The 22,725-nt window shown below is 42.0% G+C and overlaps 1 protein-coding gene across 1 annotated transcript in view; it reads right to left on the bottom strand.

Annotated features, from left to right (window-relative positions):
* Nucleotides 1-22,725, bottom strand: part of LOC308308739 (protein NLRC3-like) — a gene marked incomplete at both ends in the record, with an annotated part of 195,327 nt that overhangs the window by 95,332 nt on the left and 77,270 nt on the right. The window lies entirely within an intron of this gene.

Here is a 22,725-nt window from a genome sequence, read left to right as displayed (position 1 = left end):
ATATATATATATTTCACTTTGCTTAACCATGTTTAAATCTGTTTACCCCTAACAGAACAAACTTAATACAATTTGACACAAATGGTGTCCCTTGGTGATGTATATCTAAAACAAATCAAACATGTCTATACCTAAATACACACAATGGTCTTAACTTCCATGTAATTCTGATGTTTATTCTATTTTTCAGACTTATCTATTTGATAGACGGTCCATATCTCTTCCCATGATCTGTGAGGAAGGATCATTTTTCGTGAGTACGAGGATCCAAGTCACCTGAGTTCCTAGGGTTCCTATATCATTTTTGTTAATATTTACAGTTGTCTTGTCCCAAAATGCAACTCTCTTCTTTTGATAAGATCTCATAGCCTCGTCCTGGAAATGTTAAATACTGTCATATTAAGTGTATAAAACCTTACTGAAATGATGAGGACAGAGGTCCTATACCTTACTGTTGTGGAGTCAAAAAAGGTCCACCCTGGCTGGGACATATCGCGAAGGTCATAGGTCAAGCAAGGAATGGACCATGACGCTCCACCACACTAATCAAATTTTCAAAATTCTACATTCGTCAATCTCAGGTGAAGCGACTTCACCAAACAAATTAAAAACGTCAAAAATATATATATATATATATATATATATTCTCTTTCATTAAATGCACTCTCTGTAGTGCACCCCACCATCAACCCAGGTGAGGCTGTGAAGAAACTTTGGAAAGATTCTAAATTTAGTGATAAAGTTTGTCATGGTGCGACAGGACAATGTTTGTTATTGATGGATCAAAGGTTTCCTTTTCCTATCAATATATTTTAAGGAACGTGTGATTTTCTCCTCTCTCATAAAAATATTCTAACTCATGTTAAATAAACGTTACAGGCTCCAAATTAAACAGGCCTATTTGACTGCCCTTTGACGCACTCCCCCTAATGATTCCAAATTATACAGTCCTTTATCTTTCATTATCAAAATATTTTTACCTTTGGTTGTATTCTGATTTAAATACCTTTAAAAGACTTAAATACCTTTGGAAATATACAGTTCTTTTGACTCTCCTCTTTAAAAAAACTTAAAGCTATCGAAATGTTTTGACTTAAATTGTTCAATTATTATGTTCTGTTTCAAATACCTTTAAAAAGTTGAACCCATGTTTTCTTCCCTTGTTGTTTATGCTGCCTTGACATTTAACACTTCAAATGCTATCTCAGGAGGGAATTGATAGTAAAATATGTTATTGTTGTTTAACATGGTATAGATACCATTTTCAGTGTCAATGCCATGATGTTTTGATCTGATAACTAATGCACGAGACGAGAATCTGCCCCACTCCAGGGACAGAAAGATTGACCAGCGAAATGTCAAAGTGTCCAGGACACGGGATAATGAAAAGCCAAAACATTCTACATCCTTGGCTTCTGAGTCCACGAGACTCAGTCACAACAACATCCCATCCATGTTATGTTTAATTGTCCAATCAGAATGTGACTAATGTATTCTGTAAACTCCATATATCTGTGAATCATTATGCTTTGTACTCAGAGATACTATGGGTGGCAATGCTCTCTACTGTACTTGTACAGTACCTACAATTTGAACTCTGACTAAACTTCAACACAAAACGGATTTACGCTGTGTGGTCTCATTTCTTGTGTGGAGTATTTTATTATGATTGGGGAAAACTGTTCATCAATATGGAATATGATCCAAATTCCATCACTAACCTCACCTGACACTTTAGAATCAATTTTAAAATGTACTTATTTATTTATAATTCATTAAATGGGCTGGCTCCAGCCTACCTATCAGAACTTGTCGAACCTTACACCCCAGCCAGGGCTTTGAGGTCGGCTGACAAGCATCAGTTGGAAGTTCCCACCAACAAATTTAAAAAGGAGTAGGGGTGACCGTTCCTTCACAGCCACAGTCCCTGGGCTTTGGAATAGCCTGCCCATCTACATTAGATTGGCACAGTCGATTGGGACTTTTAAAACACTATTAAAAACCTAGCTTTTTTCTTTAGCGTTTAATGGCACCTAATTGCTTAAATTCAGCATATCTTTGTATTAGCTGCCTGCTGTTGTTCCCCTAGCTTTGCTGTTTTTGGTTTGAACTGTTTTATTTGATGAATTGCTATGCTTTGCTTTTTTTCCTCTGCTTATATTGTTTGTGTTTTTACCTGTACAACACTTTGGTTCAGCTTGACTGTTTGTAAACGTGCTATATAAATAAAGCTTGATTTGATTTAATTTGAACCTGAAGAGAGAGAGAGAGAGATTTTTTTCCCACTTTGGTTCCTGCCAAACTAGTTCTAACAAGAGAGAATAAAGACACAAATATCTTTTATTATTATTATTGTTATTCGTATTAATATAATGGGGATTAATGAAGTATCGAGGACTGCTGGCTGCCATCCATCTACTGTGTTCCCTGACGTGGTGGGTGGAGGGGAGGCGGGTTCAGGGGCCCACCAATCCAGGCAGCGACAGCAGAGAGTGGGGAGACGGAGAGGACTCGGATGAGTGGAGAATGATGACCAGGAGTGACGTCCCCGCCCAACACTGCTGCTATAAAATGGTGACACTCAATTTAAACTGTTTGTGTTACTGCCAAACCTGTGTATTATTGTTTGTGCCGCGGCTTTCTGCCGTTGGCCGCTCGCTGTAAACAAGCTCATTCTTACTTACTCCTCCTCTTCTAATTCATGTTATTGAAGACTCATAGTAATGTATATATATATATATATTTATTATAGATATGAGTACTAACAACTTACTCTATATATATATATTTTCGCTATGCCCTTTTGATACATTTATATAAAGAAAAGAGAAGTTTTGTACCACGCCTAAAACCTCACATTTTGTAAATAAATTCTATCTATTTTTGCAAACTGGTTTTGGTGTGATAATATGTATTGACCTGGCCTAGACCACATTTTACGGGTCGTTACACGCGCACACACACACGCACACGCATGTGCACACACACACACTTTTATGCGACGTGGCAGTCACTTATCCCTACCGATTAGGGAGTCTTACTGGTAAAAAATAATTAGTAAGACGCCTCAGGGCAACAAGCGAGGTCACGCCATGTTTTGGCCATCTGGCCAGTGATGTATATAGGGCCAGTTATCCATATATGGAGACCCGTGGTACCCATATATGGAGATCCATGTATGTATATGGAGATATGCTGTGAGAGCCCAAACATGCTTACTCAGTTATTCATTATGTAAAAGTCCTATGACGTTCTATGATATCTGAAATCATACATACAATCCCTTGTACTGTATACATGGAGATCCCTGTCTGTAGAAACAGCCACACAGGTATGGGCTGTCTTGGCCATCTGTCTTGGCCATATATGGATTCACAGTGATGTCAGAGCGTGAAGCAGGGGTGGGCAACTTTGATGATGGCGAGGGCCACTATATTTCCACCTTCACTCCAGAGGGCCACAATGCATATTGCTACGTCCTACTTTGACATTCTAATAGTATCGCATACAAAAGAAGCAAAAATAGCAGATCTACAAGCTCAAAACAAATAGCAGATCTACAAGCATCGGCTATTTTTGCTTCTTTTGAATTGGAATCCTGAATTATTTGTTGTCTTTTAAATGGAATCCTGAAATGTAACATTTTGATTTAATTTCAAATGCATTTAGTTATATACTCATGTTAACCTAAATACAAAAACAATGGGCATAAAAAAATACATTTTAATACTACTATACTAGTTATTAAGCTACTAATATAGACTGATGCAATTAAAGCAGATCATGGTTGTAATTGTAAAAGCTGAAATCAATAATATATCGGTATTCTGGTATTAACCAGTGGGCCGCATTAAGTGAAGGTGGCGGCCGTATGTGGCCCCCGGGCCGCCAGTTGCCCATGTATGATCTAATCAATGTTTAGTCTAAGCTTAGACGTCTAAAAAACGTTCATTTCTAGACGTTGATTAGACGCTTAGCACCGCTAAAGAACTACTTTAGAAGATGAAATATGTTGATACAAGGTTTCTCTCTGACACATTGATGATGTCACCACCAGAGAGAGAGAGAGAGAGACAGACAGGATACGCACGCACGCACGCACACGCACACACGCGCACACACACACACACACACACACACACACACACACACACACACACACACACACACACACACACACACACACACACACACACACACACACACACACACACACACACACACACACACACAAAATGTTTAGACAAACCAAAGAGATCTAAATGGACCCTTACAGGACTGTAACTCTGAGTGGAGCAGAACCACTAGTTGTAAAAAGGCCTTCAATCCCTGAGCCAGAAAGGAAGTGCGCAGCTACTATTAAATTCCCTTCCCCCAGCTAGGCTGGGAACAGGACGTGTACTTATTATTCCAGCTAAGCATTTCCTGATGTTCAGAAACAACACCCCAAAAGTTGCCAAATTATGCATGTGAGAATAACACACACACACACACACACACACACACACACACACACACACACACACACACACACACACACACACACACACACACACACACACACACACACACACACACACACACACACACACACACACACACACACACAGAATGCATACATGTAGCTACATTAAAACTTTTCGGTCCATTAGACGTACGTCTAATATACGTCTAAAATACGTCTAGGTTTGAAAGTTTTTTAGACGTCTTAGACGAGTTTATATTGTCTACATACAATACATACATGTAGAGTTTATAATGTCTACATACAATACATACATGTAGAGTTTATAATGTCTACATACTATACATACATGTGGTTGCAGTATAATACAGACTCTTACCTGCAAGCTCTAATCCTTTAGCTGTGTTGTGTCAAAGGGAGTTCATAGTGACTCCAGAATGAGATGGATTCATCGTGGTCTCAAAATGGTTCAGTTTCTACGCTGTTTCTTCCATCTGGTAGAAGTAGTTCTGGTCCCTCCTCTGAAACTCATGTTTCTGATACTGTTGAAGTCCCTCCTCTACTGAGAGAACTGTTTTTCTCCTATTTCACAGAAGTTGTCAAGTGACTTACAGTAAACTGTGCTGAGCTGAGACTGACTCTAAAGCGGTGTGTGTGTGTGTGTGTGTGTGTGTGTGTGTGTGTGTGTGTGTGTGTGTGTGTGTGTGTGCGGTACAGTACATAGTTTGATGATAACATCATCACAACACCTCCTCCTCCTCTCCCCTCATCTCCTCCCATCCCCCTCTTCCTCTGTCCAACATCCGTCCCATCCCCTCTCTTCTCCTCTCGTCTCCTCTCCTAACAGCAAAATGTCCACCTTCTGTCTGTCTGTCTGTCTTCTCTCTCTCTCTCTCTCTCTCTCTCTCTCTCTCTCTCTCTCCAATGGTGTCACATGGCAAAAAAAAAACTTTTCTCTCTCCGCCTCAATCTCTGACGACTGATGAGAAGGGAAGGGTTATTATGAGAGACAGACAGAAGGTGTCACATGGCAAAAAAAAAACTTTTCTCTCTCCGCCTCAATCTCTGACGACTGATGAGAAGGGAAGGGTTATTATGAGAGACAGACAGACAGACAGACAGACAGACAGACAGACAGACAGACAGACAGACAGACAGACAGACAGACAGACAGACAGACACTGTCTCCCTCTCAGTTTAAAAGAATGGAATTGTACAGCATGTAATTGTGGACATAATCGTATCCAACATTCCAACACACTATGAGCGGCCGCCTTCCTGTGAATGGACAAAGAACGGATCGAGCAACTTTTGTCGAGAGTTGGACTGTTTTTTTTCTTTTTTTTTCTTCTAATTTAGGCATGATCAGATCACACTTGGGGAGGCGGCCGCCTATATCCGCCTCCACGCTGACTACACCAGTGTGCGCACACACACACACACACACACACACACACACACACACACACACACACACACACACACACACACACACACACACACACACACACACACACACACACACACACACACACACACACACACACACACACACACACACACACACACACACACAGTTGAAGCATGACAGCATGAGCTTGAGAAAGACCGAGAGAAAAAGAGAGCTGGGGGAGGGCTCATATTCAAAGTTCTCCTTCAATTCACCACAGCACTTCCACATGTACTGACACGCACAACCCTCAACTTCACCTTGTCAACACAGAATGGCGCTGACATGCACAGATAATCTGCACGGATAAGTTAACCCTTTCAAAACCACATGGACTTGCTTGGTCTCTGAAGTCTGAACACAAACAACCTTTGATCTCCTAAACACCAATAAAGACCTTTCTGTTGTCATGAATGCACTGATAGCTCCAGACAACACACTGACCACACCAATGAAGACCATTCTGTCCCTAACCACTACTCTATGGACTCTAAGAACCTTGGTTCAAGAACCAGTGCAGTTCAACTTTCTTGGAACCTTGGTTAGTTCTTGCGGCTTGCGTTTCCACCAGATTGAACCATGATTGAACCAGAGGAACCAATGATGTTGTGGTTCCTGTTCGGAATCAACTTTTATGGTTCGGAACCAACTCCGGTTCTCGGTGGAAAAGCTCACCTCGAGTTCATCCCATAGGCGTGTGAAAGAACCGTGTAAAAGGCCCTTATGTGATCAGTAGTGGACAGAAGCAGTAGAAAATACATGGTTCTCTGACACAAATGGGGCTTGCTGCCCCCTTGTGGTCACTCTCACTCAATTGCTGGGGTTCAAGTAGTTAGTCAAGAATTACGTTATTTTCAATATATGCAAGCAACCTAAAGAAGCACCAGCGTGTTCACACCGAGGAGAGACCATACCGCTGCAATCTCTGCGAGAAGAGCTTCAGCGTGCTGAGCAACACGAAAAGACTTTCCTGTGTGATCGGTGTGACCGGAAGTTCAACGTGCTGAGTAACCTGAAGACCCACCATCAGCGCCTCCACTCTGGAGAAACACCTTCAGTCGATGTCGATTCATAGGTATTATGAAGAAACATGAGTGTCACCACCATACTGTATATAGATGGTCTACTCTGTGAAATCTCGCTCTTTCGAAACGACCATCATTTCGGCAACGGAGCGTCGGGAGGGTTAGCGGGAGGGTTAGCGTAAGGGTTGGGTTTGGGTGTTAAAAAGATGACACATAAGCCCCCACTGGCCCAACACCACACCACTCCACACCACACCACACCGCCCACTTGTGCCAGGTTTTCCACTACAAGGACCTGGGTAGAGTTGTGTGAAAGTGGTACTAAACGTGGTACTAAAAAGTATCCAATCTAGAGTAGGTCTGAGCTAGGCCAAACAGGGCCAAACACTTCATAATGACTGATCACTCACTGACTTTTCATTTAAACCACCAGGATATAGTTGTAATACATGATAATAGATTATATTGTGTTATAACCACTATCATAATCTATTATAGATAGGGATGGGTATCGTTCACCTTTGAATCGATACGATACTTTTTTCGATACCTGGGAATCGATACGATACCTTTTTACTTTTTATTTATTATTATTATTATAATTATTATTTGCCTCTTTATATGGGCTATTTTACACACCACAATAGGTTAATAAGCCAGTTATTCAGCCATTTTAGTATAGACATTGGAGAATCATCATAATAATAAACATTATAGGCTATTGTCGGCTATTTTCACAGTAGGCTAATGAGTGTAGCCTACTAAAGCAGTCATTAAACTCTCAGTAGCCCAATTGTTACAGATGCGACCGGCCAGGGGTGTGTTCAAGAGTATCGAAACGAGGTATCGTTCATTTTTACCTGAACCGATACTCGATAGTATCGACGTCATGTGATCGATACCATTAAAAGTATCGCTGACGATATCCAACCCTAATTATAGAGTACTAGAAGCTGGGCCGCCCTTCGGGCGGCCCAGCGTCTAGTCGGCGACCTGGCCAACTCGGGAACGATGTAAATAGGGAATGAATGCCCCGCCCTTTAATGCAAACCCCATTATACCTGTTGTCATAGGACCCGTTTTGACCATCTGTTTGCCTGTGTCCATTTATGCCCATATATGGAGATATCTGTTATCTGTCTGTCTGTCAGCGTCCATTTTATGTCCATATATGGAGATCACTGCAGATATAGTTCTGGGTCCATTTTATGCCCATATATGCCCATATATGGAGATATCTGTCTATTTGCGTCCATTTCACGCCCATATATGGAGATCTCTGAATCTGTCTGTCTGTGTCCCTTTATGCCCGTATATGGAGATCTTTGTGATTCTGCGTGAATTTTATGCCCATATATGCCATTTGCGTCCATTTTATGCCCATTTATGGAGATCTCTGTATCCGTCTGTCTGTGTCCCTTTATGCCCGTATATGGAGATCTTTGTGATTCTGCGTCCATTTTATGCCCATATATGCTATATATGGAGATATTCAGAGATTTTTTGTTGACTCATGTGACGTACGTGATGTCAGAGCCTTTTATGAGTGATGTCACAATGAGTCAGCGCTTGCGCCGATTTCCTCCGGAACAGCCTGATGTCAACAATCAACCCCTCATAAGGAGATTCCGAACGTTTCGCGCCGGTTCGGGAAAACCGCGCGTCGGGTCGAGGCCCGGCACTGCACTCCGTGCCGCGGCGGGGAACGCGCGTGCCGAATCTGAAGCCGGTGGGACGAACGGTTCTCGAGATACGCGGATTACAGACAGACACACAGACACGCAGAGACTTCTCGCATTTATAGATAGATTATAATTATCATAGTAATACATTAATACTTTATAGTGTATTATAATCACAGTTAATCCATTATGCATTATAATTTAGGATAGTTGTAATACAAATTGATATTGTATTATAATCACAGTTAAAAGGGTCAACTTGTTTCTTACCGATAGGGGTACTTTCGTGTAATGGAAAATGTAGATATTTTGATGTGGTGCGGTGTGGTGTGGTGTGGTGTGGTGTGGTGTGGTGTAGTGTGGTGTGGTGTGGTGTGGCGTTAAAGCTGCAGTGGAAAAGGGGAACAGCGAAGCGCTCCCAGTCTACTCTATACAGTACACTTAACAAAACAACTAAACAACATCTAATCTAAGCCTATAGCTGTCTAAAAAGCTTCCACTTCAGACCAATTATAACATGGTTTTAGCCAGGCTGTTTAGATATATTTTAGACGTCTAATAGCCTGAGCAATGCTCAGTGGGGGATACCTGCACGTGTACAAAGACAAGTGAAATAGACAAGTGTGTTTTTTTTGTATGTTTGTGTTCTTATCTGCTTCTTTGCACATACGTTGCTGCTGCTAGAGATATATAGTGCCTCGAAGTGTTGACTTTGTCGACTAAAACTATGAGTTAAAATGTTATTCGATGAAAACGAAATAAAAACTAAAAGAATAAGCTATGATGACTGAAGCTATAAATATATTGACAATAAGGTCAACAAATAAAAATCACACCCGTGTGAAGTGGAGCTGTGTGTGTGTGTGTGTGTGTGTGTGTGTGTGTGTGTGTGTGTGTGTGTGTGTGTGTGTGTGTGTGTGTGTGTGGATCATGTGTACCGATTTTTGTGACATTTGAAGAAAATATGTAGGAAAAGGAGCAAAAAGTGTGTTTTGGAGAAAATTCAAGATGGCGGAAAATCTATCCTGGCGCAAATGGGCGTGGCCTATATGGGGAGATGCGTCTTGACCCAAGGAATCCAGGGAAAAAAGAATTTTAATTTTCCGATCTACGGTTCAAGAGTTACGGGGCAAAACGTAAAGTGGGCCGTTATATGAGTGATGTAATTATTTTTCGATTCATTCTTAAAATCATTATGAATCTCCTCTCCGAGGTTTGAAACTGTAGCTCCTATGGTTTACGAGAGAAAAATACTTGAAAGTGATTTCTTGCATTGTCCCACTATAAGTCAATGGGGACAATTAAGCGTCGTTATTTGCCGATTATGTCGGCATGGTAAGGCGGATCGGAACGAAAGATAATAAATAGAACACCATTCCCGGCCGAGCCGCACATTTTGATGTATATATTGCGCGAGTGGCGTAAATGGTGCGGCACTAGTTACGCGCCGAAGTCAGGCTACATCAGGCTACACACACACACACACACACAGACCCACACAGCCACGTATAGGGAGCTGCACACAGCTCCAAAAACTAGACTAAAATGGGAGAAGAGATCCAGTAGAAATAAAAGACAAGTCATTTTATATTTGGGTGCACCCGGATGTTGACGTTCTACAAGCTCGATTGTGAGCTTGTAGATCGGCTATTTTCAGCATGCAAAGTGTCAAATCAGCCATTACGATGCCATTAGTGTACTAAAACTAGACTAAAAGTAAAACCCTAGAGTAAAACATTTCAGGGACTAAAATATGACCACAACTAAATTGAATTTAAAGCAAACACAGTCAAAATGTCAAGGTTTAAAACACAATATGTGTTGCTTAATCAAGGGGTCAGTTCCCCTGAAAACAGGACAATAAGGTTCTTCTCATGAGAGGCTTTCAAATAAACAACAATAATCCACATGCTCTGGCGTTTCCATACACATGACATTGAGTTTTCCAAGTTCAGTTGCCCTGGTCATTTGCCTACAATAGAAACATTGCTATTAGAGTAGTGATAAAATGAAATCATGCTACAGAGGAGAACACAGTGAAGTCAAATCACTTACCGCCCCATGGTGAGAGTTCTGTCCTGGAGGAGAGCCAGCTACACAGTGAGGCAAGAGTTCAGTGCAGGGACGTGCAGAGAATGTTAGAGAGGCAGGGGCTTACATTTCTTAAAGGGCCTTTGGTGGAAATATCAAAAATAGACGGTTGTGATCTTGGAGGTCAGCTATTTTCGGTGTTATGTACCACACTGAACTAGGCATGGGGGCGGCATAGCTCAGGGGTAGAGAAACTGGTATTAGAGCACGAAGGGTATAAATCCCGAAGGGCTCCCAGTTCGAATCCGGGCTCCCCCTGAGTTAATGTCGAAGGGTCCTTGGGCAAGACTCTGAACCCCTAATTGCCTCCGGTGAGTAGGTTGGTGCCTTGCATGGCTTCCTCCGCCACCGGTGTATGAATGTGTGTGTGAATGGGTGAATGTAATGCACAATCTATGTAAAGCGCTTTGGATTAAAAGCGCTATATAAATGCACCATTTACCATTTACCATTTAGGCATAATTACAGTATAAGCATACTTTCTACACAGAAAGGGCAATTCTTTCATTAAGATGCTACAATCAAGTTTAGGAGAGTTTGGACATGACTTGAATGCCGCCTTCAGGTATGGCATGGAAAGAGGGGCATTTGCATTTCTTTCACCATAGTAAAAATTGCATTCATGATCTGGAGACGGCACTTTTTACAGACAGGTAAAAAGGCAGGGACTCGAGCCCCCTTTGATGTCTATGTGTGCACATGATGCCTGGTTCAGTGCCTAAAGGCCAAACATTGTGATTACCTGACATTTGAAGAAAATATGTAGGAAAAGGAGCAAAAAGTGTGTTTTGGAGAAAATTCAAGATGGCGGAAAATCTATCCTGGCGCAAATGGGCGTGGCCTATATGGGGAGATGCGTCTTGACCCAAGGAATCCAGGGAAAAAAGAATTTTAATTTTCCGATCTACGGTTCAAGAGTTCATTCAATGACTTGAATGCCGCCTTCAGGTATGGCATGGAAAGAGGGGCATTTGCATTTCTTTCACCATAGTAAAAATTGCATTCATGATCTGGAGACGGCACTTTTTACAGACAGGTAAAAAGGCAGGGACTCGAGCCCCCTTTGATGTCTATGTGTGCACATGATGCCTGGTTCAGTGCCTAAAGGCCAAACATTGTGATTACCTGACTCCGTGCAGCTGTTTGCCAGGGAGGAGGTGGTGGCCAGGTGCTGGTGAATCAAAGTGATTGAGAATGAACCTGGGGACATGGCTCCCATCAATGACTCTGCCTCTAGGCACTGGCACTCACCGACAACGCAACAAGATATAAAACGCTAGATAGGCCTACCTCGTCCGCTAGGCGGAAGTGTGAAAGGCACAGTGCCACTCAAAGTGACTACTGGCCAATCATAGAGTGTCTTTTCCGGGACTTTAATTCAATCCAAATTGGGAGCTTTTGGTAGCTTTTGGGAAAGAGAGAGTAGAGCCTTTTTTATATTATTAGTGTTGGTCTACCGAACTTCCGTTTGTGACACACGCAGAAGAAATCTATAAAAAAAATGCCTTTTTTACCAACATCTCAGAGCCAGAGGAGGCGTCTACCTTTCTATGGCTCTGCTCACCAAGGTGCTGACTACTGCCATCACTGTCTGCTGGCCCCGTACAAATTCCCACCTGCTCAGGGGCACCCACTAGTGGCGGAGACGCCACACTGTCAAAATAAACACTACACTCACTGCTGCTAAGGGCTTTGTCATACTGCCGCTCTACCTGTACTTAACTTAATCTCTCATATCCAGTAATATCATTTTTCATAAATAATCTTACATTGTATCGTTTTGATTTATTGAAGAAATTATTATAATTTGCATAGGAAAGGGTACAGTTTCATCACAGTGCAGTTCACAGGTACATGGTCAACTAAAACGATAGGCCCAAGAAAGCCCATATGGCTTGTTTCAATTGAGATGTTTTTTTAACTCATAAAATGTAATGACAGAGTGATAGAACACAGTACTATGCAGGATATATCATCAGAAAAACTGTAAAAAACACAATTGAAAAATAAATGTTATTTACAATAGAAAGATCAGGAGGAGGTATAGGGATAGGCTTTGTACGGTATTCATTTACCAGTTGTGAGTATCAGCCACGTCTTGTATTGTTGTGTTTGCACTATCAACATTTAGCAGTTTGAATAAAGTGACAAATACGTCTTTACCCCTGATTCTTCCATCGACCCTCGGTCCTTCCAGCGGAGTTGAGAGTGAAGTCAGATGAGAGGGAGAATCCCATGCTTATGTAACAGGGAGACCTGCCTCTAGTCAGGGCTCTGTCTGTGTCCACGCCCAAATCACACAGGTGTGAGTAGTCACTCGTCTACCCCTCCCCTATAAAGCCTGGTGCTCAGGTACTCATTCCTTCTTGGCTCTCTGTAGAGGCGCTGGCTTGTCTGAGACAGGTAGGAAATGGTGGTGTGGTGGCTTTAACCCTATTTATGTAAATGAGTGTATTTACCTTTAATGGTCCTGTTTCTCAGGGGCCTCCTGTTCCATGCCTCACTGAGGATTAAAAGCCAGCTCTGTAGTCCAGGTGCTAGGGCCAAACCTTGTCTAATTTGAGGTATGTGGAATAATGTGGCTGTTATATATGTTCTGCCTCACTATTGTGGTTTTAATACTATTTTATATTTGTAGGCTTCAGCCATGGTGCCCTTGGTGTTCCTGTCCTGTATACTGTGTGAACTGCCATGAGTCAGACGTCCTCTATACCTGTACACATGACCTTAACTGCTGAGGTAAAATAGGAGCCCATATGTTGTGTTTAATGTGTAATTATAAATACATGGGAGCTAATTGTATCTTTGTTTGATCCTATAGGAATAAGCTCCGTTTTTGCTGCCTTTGCCCCTTTTCTTTATAGTTGGTTTCTGTTGCATTGTACTTTATTTTCATTGATAACCCAACTGCTATATATTAATTGTTGTTTCCTTATTTACTCAGATTGAGTTGGAGGTGACTGTGGGGGGAGAACTGTGCGGAGGGCTCGTTGCCCACCCTTCTGTCCACTGCATGCTTTTGCTGTGTTTAGTGTGCACCTAACCCACCCAGTGTGTAAGTGTGTTTTTATAGTGTGTGTTTGTAGTGAAATAGTTTGAACCCTCACCATACTAATCCCCTCTATTTCTCTCTACTCTCCCATAGTCTTAACTCTTAGTAGTAAATAGTAACTTTTAACCATCTGACCTGTGATAAATAAAGCTGATATTTTATTGTTACCTCTGCATTTGATCGATCTAACTTTAAACTACTGTTTGATAAAGGCTTGGAATAAACCTATATTTTGATTTCTTGAGAAACACGTCTCTGTTCCCTTTACTTTACAAACGAACCTGTGTTGCTATTCAATGTGGTTGTATTAGCACTTTATTCTTTGGGCGAAACTCCCAAAGTGGCGTTGTCGAGGTTATTACTATGTTGTAAATCTGCCATGGTTACACTTAGATCTGCCCACACCTGGATGCCCTGGAAAAAAGATAAACTGGAACAGAGCCTTAATAAGTAGAATAATTGGTATAAGACCTGTGAAGAAAGTAAGGAAGAGGCCCATTTCTTCCAATATGGATGCTGTTCCCTGTTCCAGAGATTCCAGATGCGTGGGCAACTGGCGGCCAGGAGCCCACATGCGGCCCCCACCTTCACTTAATGCGGCCCGCAGGTTAATATCGGAATGCTGATATATTATTGATTTCAGCCGTTACAATTCTGAACATACAAACATGACCCGCTTTAATTACTTCAGTCTATACTAGTACTGTAGCTTAATGACTAGTACTAGTCTTTTTTTATGTTCACTGTCCAATGTATTTGTATTTAAGTTCATAAAGTTAAAAACATATAAATGCATTTGAAATTAAATAAAAATGCAAATTTTCAGGATTCAAATGTAAAAATAACAACAAAAAAAGTCCAGGATTCCAATTCAAAAATAGCAGATCTACAAGCTCAAAATGTGTCTGGGTCCCGGGAGAAAGTGCAATGGGTTCAGCATGTGAGTGCGGACGCAGCACGAGACGCTCCAGAGTTTTATTTAAATTTTAATATTAAATGGACTAACCAGGGCATACTTGGGCAAAGACTGCAACGTCAATTTACAACAAAAAGAAATACACAACGTCTGGGATTTAAAGAAAAGGGCATAACAGCTCTAAGTGTGTGACTCTGTAGGCTACCTCTGTAGGCTACCTGTGTAGGCTACCTGTGTAGGCTACCTGTGTTTGTAGGCGACATGACTGGGGTTGGTGCGGGGCCGGGCCGCAATACCAGACAAAATCAGCTACCGCCTGACTTGGAGAAACTCCGCACTCTTCTACTGGAAAAACTGTGTGACACTTTAACTATTACTATTAAAAAAGCAATGGCTGAGCAACTGAAACCGATATCGGCCACTTTGGAGGAGATCAAAGCGACAGCGGCCACCCATGCCGTTAAACTGTCGGAAATGGAGACCACATTGTCTGATCAAAGCGATCACATCACAGAGCTGGAGCTAACTACCTCTCGTCTACAGTGTGACAACGTTGATCTCAAGCTGAAACTACTCCAAATCGAGCAAAGAAATGGCCGTTTTAACCTGCGAGTGGTTGGAATCCCTACGGGATTAGAAAAGGACACAGACCCGGTCAAGTTCATGGCCGACTTCTTCGTAGAAGCCCTTGGGGATTGCTTCACCAGCCCCCCCCACCCTGGATGCCGCGCACCGCATAGGCCCCCCGCGCAAGGAAGGGTCTAAGCCACGGGTCTTCATCGCCAGGTTTCATTACCTGCAGGATAAAGAGCGTGCCCTGATACGCAGAAGAGAGCAACACAAGTTCCGTGGGCATAATATTCTATTGTTCCCCGATGTGCCAACCTCCGTCGCCAAAAAGCGCGCTGCGTTTGCCGATGTGAAACACTCCTTTTGGAAAAAAAAAATGTAAAGATGGTCCCACAAGACAACGGCAGCCTGCGGGTGGTCTACGAGGGACAGAGGATTGTCTTCGATTGCCCGAAAGAAGCCCAGAAATTCTACGATCTACACTTTCCTGCTGAGGAGAAATAAACTTGACCTTCCCTGGAGCACAGCTTTACGCACAGAAAAACGCGCACCTACACATAGGCCTACAGTAGATTCGTACGGTCTCTTCTTCTCTCTCTTCTTTCTCTCTCTTTCTCTCTCTCTCTTTTTCTGTCTTTCTCTTTTTTTTTTCTCTCTCTTTACCCCTCTCCCGCATGCACAAACACGCGCTTGACATGGTCGCAAAATATCTGCATCTGAATATGGGCATTCTGTCTGAAGTCTGAATTACACAAACGGTCCCAGTTCCATCATATCCAGTCAGCATCCCCATTAACCGGACTCTCTAATTCACAAAAGGCATAAGGTATGTCATCCTTCCTTGCTCATTGACTATGCGATCATGTTAAGCGCGTGCACACACGCACGCACGCACGCACGCACGCGCGCGCACACACACACACACACACACACACACACACACACACACACACACACACACACACACACACACACACACACACACACACACACACACACACACACACACACACACACACACACACACACACACACCCCGTACGGACGCTGAGTGACTGGCGTGCGTCTGCGCGCACAAACGCGCACTTCAGGACATGCACTCTGGTTACAGTATAGTCTACAGCTGGACTCTTTTAGGTCTGGCTCTAACCAGAGCTCATATTTAATCATTCAATCTCCTCGGGGGAGGAGATTGAATGCACTTTTTATGTTTTTCCCTTTTCTATTTTATTTTCTGCGTACTATTTTTACATTCATAGGTTTATTAAGGTGGTATGTTCCTACAGTTAAAACAGGTCTTACTCTGTCTAAAACATATATTACTCTAATGGTTGTATATTCTATAAATATATACAATGGTGGTTCCTGGTCTTCCAGATAGTTACCTGGAATGTTCGAGGTTTAGGGGGACAGGTTAAACGTGCAAAAGTATTTTCACATCTTAAAAATCTTTCCACTGACATTGCTTTTCTGCAGGAGACACAGACAGACAGACAGACAGACAGACAGACAGACAGACAGACAGACAGACAGACAGGCAGACAGGCAGACAGACAGACAGACCTTGTTGTCACCAATAACAATACAGACACAGAGGAAAAGAACTACTGAACAAACAACATAAAAAGACACTATCAACAATGAACAACCAGCATCCTTCACACACAGCACAGGAGCAGCAGGTGTTTGTTTCCTTTGTGGACTTGAAAAGAGTATGTGTGCACATATACTCTTTTTTATATACATATAGAGGGCACATTTTTACCGACGGATAAAAGAGCCGGGGCTCAAGCCCCCTTTGATGTATGTGTGCACGCACGTGCCTGGTAATATTGTATGTATAAGCCTCCCCACATAATGTACTGTATAAATATATCCCGATGAAAAATAAATGCCTTGAGAAACACAAATACTATAAAACAGTCGCCAGGGTTTGAGCTGGCAGTTGTACAGTATACCCCTATGTGTATAGGCTACATTATTATATTTCATTCAAAGCTAACACCATTGAACCTCTGATTAGGCAATTATAAAGCTACAATAATGGCCCTGCTGTAATGCACTTCACTTAAACAGCCATTAAAAGAAAGAGAGAGGAAAAAAAGCCACTCTGAGCTCGGGAGACATTTCAGAGGAGGTTTTGCCGTTGCCAGGGGTGTCGCACCAAATTCTGGGCCCTGGGTACAAGGATTCACATGCGGGCCCCCCCATGAATGTTCATGTGCTTTAACTATTGAAAAATAGCAGATATACAAGCTCACAGTGCGGCACCGAGTGCCGCGCTGCAAGTTTGTAGATCTGCTATTTTTTTTATCATGAAAATGTGTGCAAGTCTTTTTGACACGATTCTATAAATGTCTTCTAAATCCTTCTGTTAAAAAAAAACAATGTTTTTATGTCAGTGATGCTCAAACTTTTTCATGTCAAGGACCCCCAAAATGATCTGTATTTGGCCACAGACCCCCATCTCAAAATATGTTGTTCCAGGGACCCCCCCCCCCCCCCAGAACCAAAATTTGAGTTACAAACGTTTGCATATAAAATACATATATCCAAAGATTTTGCACACATTTTCACGACTTTTCAAAAAATTGCAGATCTACAAGCTCGCAGCGCGGCACTCGGTGCCGCGCTGTGAGCTTGTAGATCTGCTATTTTTCCAATAGCTATTAAGTATAAAATAACGAAGGCCCCTCCACCTTGGGCCCTAGTAACTCAGTCCCACTTCCCCCCCCCCCCCTTGTGACGCCCCTGGCCGTTGCTTCCTGGTTGCATCAGAACAGCAGACCCATAATGAATTCAACAATCCAGAGGCTACTGCTGGGAACAGATTGTAGCAGAGGCAGGCAGCTCTAATAAGTAATAACACTGCGTCTATGGAACTGGGATTATTTCACAATAAGCAGCCTGTTCCACATTGGAAAGGCTGATTGTTTCCAAAAAGGAACAATCTCTAAAACTCTGTAGGCTATAAATGTCATTTAATTCTGTATTGTGTCTTCTTTGACCTCGTTATGCAATTTACTGTAGGCTACGGCTATAGCCTATACCTCATCTATCTGGCTGCTGCTTAATTTCCCTCTGAAATTAATAGTATGATCCACTAGTCTATATGTAAGCCTGTCTTGCTACTCTAGGACAGTGGTTTTCAACCTGTAGGTTCGGGACCCCCGTCCCCAAATTATTTTGGGGGGGTCGCCAGATGAAAATGTGCAACATTGTTTTCTCAGTAAACAAACCAACATAAAGTTTAAGTGTAGAGTATATATATACAGTATATGCACATTTCTAAAGTGACTATATTTATGGACTTTTTAATACCACTAAAATGACACAACATTGGCCAACTGTCAAATATTTTAAGCAGAAGTTGTGATGTAGATCTGCTATTTTCCTGTTCAGGGGCGTCACACCAAATTCTGGGCCCCTGGGTACAAGGATTCACTGCGGGGCCCCTGTGCTTTAACTATTGAAAAATAGCAGATATACAAGCTCACAGCTCGGCACCGAGTGCCGCGCTGCGAGCTTGTAGATCTGCTATTTTTGAAAAATCATGAAAATCTTTGAATATTTCAAATCCTTCTGAGGTTTTTTAAAAACCTATGTTTCTATGTCAGTGGAGCTCAAACCTTTTCATGTGAAGGACCCCCAAAATGGTATGTATTTGGCCACGGAACACCATCTCAAAATATTGAGTTCCAAGGACCCCCCAGAAGCAAAATTTGAGTTACAAATGTTCACTTAACAAATACATATCTTCTAAGATTTGCACACATTTTCACGACTTTTCAAAAATAGCAGATCTACAAGCTCGCAGCGCGGCACTCGGTGCCGCGCTGTGAGCTTGTATATCTGCTATTTTTCAGTAGCTAAAGTATAAAATAATTAAGGCCCCTCCACCACCTTGGGCCCTAGTAACTCAGTCCCACTTTCCTACCCCTTGTGACGCCCCTGTTCCTGTTATACAAAATGTAATGCCTCAACTCTTAGTCAGGTTGGGGAGGGCCCCAGTTCAAAAGCATGGGCCTTTTCAATTTGAACAAGACATACTAATGGTATAGGGTTTTCTTGGGAAATTACGTGCTGCGTTGTCTACTTTGCAGTGTAGAGGTTTGTGAGCAATGAAACTGGATTACGACACTTGATAATAAACACACAGAATGCCCCAACACATCAGGCTGAGGCCAATACATTGTTGGCAGTCAATACGGCCAACAATAAAGGTTATTTGTCGCAATCATGTGGTTAAAATTAAGAATGAACAACACTTCAATCCACCCAGCCCTCTGCTTAGTGCAGCCTAGTGAAGGTTGGTGGAAAAAAGGAAAACAAGTCCAGCCTAGTTACTGAAGCATACATTTGATGTATTCCGTTACCACACACTCCGTTACCGTACTCCCTGGTGTTACCACACAATATAAGTGTTTTATATTATAAATGGTGCATTTGTATAGCGCCTTCATCCAAGGCACTTTACATAGATTGTGCAACTGCTCCCACCTCACTGTTTGGCAGGGGTGTCGTACCAAATTCTGGGTCCTGGGTACAAGGATTCACTGCAGGCCCCCCATTAATGTTCTTCATAGGGGAGGGGGTTTAACAGATTTAGAATGGGAACGCATTATTGTGTGCTTTAACTCTTGAAAATTTGTAGATATACAAGCTCACAGCGCAGCTTGTAGATCTTCTATTTTTGAAGAATCGTGAAAATGTGTCTTTGAATATTTCAAATCCTAAGGTTTTTTGAAAAAAAATATGTTTCTATGTCAGTGGTGCTCAAACCTTTTCATGTGAAGGACCCCCAAAATGATATGTATTTGGCCACGGACCCCCCCAGAATGAAAAATACACATATTCAAAGATTTGCACACATTATCATGACTTTTCAAAAAATTGCAGATCGGCAAGCTCGCAGCCTGGCACTCGTTGCCACGCTGTGAGCTGCTATATATGCTATTTCTCAAGAGCCAAAGTATAAAATAATTAAGGCCCCTCCTCCACCTTGGGCCCTAGTAACTCAGTCCCACTCCCCCCCCCCCCCCCTTGTGACGCCCCTGCTGTTTGGTGTTGCTGCTGCTGTCCTGTCTACTGACAGCTGTGAGAAAAGCAAACTTACGTTAAAAGTGATACACCATGCATTTAATAAAAGTATTTATGTCATATTGTTTATGTCCCAAAAACGTATTTCAAAATGTTTGAGGCTAAATTACCACTCCTGAATAGAGAGCCTCTCTCATTTGTGAATGGCTCTCAGAGCATTTTCAGCTGCAGTACCACCTTTGGCCAGAACTGCCAAAGGTGACGTCATCATCGGCAGCAAATCTGGATAGCCTGTTTTGAGAACCCGTGGGATACTTTTAACCTTCACCTTCTCAAAATCAGAGAAAGACACAGAAATGACTTTGTGAGGATAGAAGGTGCTAGTGGGACCCCAAAAAAAGGTTTTAAAATAGTTAAAGTGAAATTTCATGGTGTATCACCTTTAAGATTAAGATGTTTGCTTTTCAAATGTTTGCGCACATTTTGAGATGAATGTATGTACTGTATCAACTCAGTCGCCACATGAAAACGTTGGCTCCTCACTAAATTGCGCTAGATGAAAACGTTTGTATATTAACATATTATCTGCAAAAAAAAAAACGTTTCTATACGAACGTTGTCTATATATCATATCCAGATAACGTCCTCCTGCCAACCCATGGGATTCCATATGACGCAATGACCAAATATGGACAGATGGGGATATCCCACACTCCTACGGCAGCCATTGTTGCAGCCATTGTTGCAATATGACAAATATATTTTATTTTAATTATTTACAGGTGGTAACTGCGGAGACTAAAACAATGTGAGAACTGTTACAATAAACAGAAATTAAAACAAACAGATTAACATATATATTATATGTAAATATAATATATAATCATAACAATCACAACCTTTAAAGCAATGACTGTAAATAAGGACAGCAAAGAGTTTTAAATGTGATATAAAGTGTGAAACACTCATCTAAAGTGTTGTTCCATTCCTTTTCTACCATTTGGAGTCCTTGCAGCCTGAACCCTCAAGCACTTACCAGCTGACGTCAGCAGGGGGCAGTCTTAGAACACAGACGGTTCCTGAAGGGTTCCCAGTTCGATCCCGGACTCATCAAGTGTTAGTGTGGAGTGAGTCCTTGAGCAAGACTCTGAACCCCTAGTTGCTCCTGGTGAGCAAGTTGGTGCCTTGCATGGTTTCCTTCGCCATTGTATGAATGTGTGTGTGAATGGGTGAATGTAATGCACAATCTCTGTGCCTTGGATAAAGGCACTATATAAATGCACCATTTACCATTTCGGTCACTTAAGTCAGTGAGGGTGCAGGGATGACATTGGAATTGGGCCGTTGAACACAACTACATTTGGAGGTTGGAAGCACTCCTGGGAAATCACTCAACAGTGGGCAGTGGGACGGTATTGAAAACGAGCACTTCCAAACGCTCGATAGATAGATAGAGGGATAGATAGATGGATGGATAGATCAATCTATTAATTGGCAGATCTACAAGCTCACTGAGAGTGTACAAATGAAACCAAACGGACCCTTATGGGCCTGTATCTGAGTGTGTACAAATGGAACCAAATGGATGTGTGTGTGCGTGCGTGCGTGCGTGCGTGCGTGCGTGCGCACAGAATAACCCTCACAAAAAAATCCATTATTATTATCTCTTTAATTAACACAATTGTGTCAGCGTCTTCTTGAAGATATTAGTAAATATACATGAAAGGTTTGAAATAAATGTTTTACATTTTAAAATAAAATGTTATAGTTAAAAAAACAAGGATTTTCAGAACACTTCATTGGAGTTTCCATTATCAACACAACTTTACAATATTCATGTGTAAATGTTCTAGACCAGATGTTCTCACACTTGCTGGTCGCGACCCTCAAAATAATATTTGAACTGGGGACCCCCCAAAATAACCATATATAATCAGGTTTGAACTGGGGACCCCCCAGAATAATCATATATAATCAGGTTTGAACTGGGGACCCCCACCCTGACAAATTGTAAATTGTAGGAGTTGACACATTACATTTGGTTAGACTCAGTTCCACGTTGCGAGGCGTTGCGAGCTTGTAGATCGTCTATTTTCATAATATTTGCCCCTTTATGTTATTTGACAATTTGTCCAATGTTTGACCAGTTTATAGTTTGATTACTTTTAAAAGTGTTTTCATTGTCACTTCACTGTCATCTGGGGACCCCCTGGGGGTCCCTCTGGTGGTCCCCAGATGGGGGTCCCTCTGGGGGTCCAGACCCACAGGTTGAGAACAAACCTTTTCATGTCAATCTGAGAGGTTTGTGCCAGAGACTCAATTTTTACAAGATTCCTTGTTTGAAAATAGCAGATGTCCAAGCTCACAACATGCCACAGTGTTGCGCGTTGTGAGCTTGTAGATCCGCTGTTTTCCAATAGTCTGTTCATACAGT

This window comes from Nannobrachium achirus, assembly GCF_963921795.1.
Source record: "Nannobrachium achirus genome assembly, chromosome: 23".
In the NCBI taxonomy this organism is placed as follows: Eukaryota; Metazoa; Chordata; class Actinopteri; order Myctophiformes; family Myctophidae; genus Nannobrachium; species Nannobrachium achirus.
This window is presented reverse-complemented; position numbering and strand designations above follow the sequence as displayed.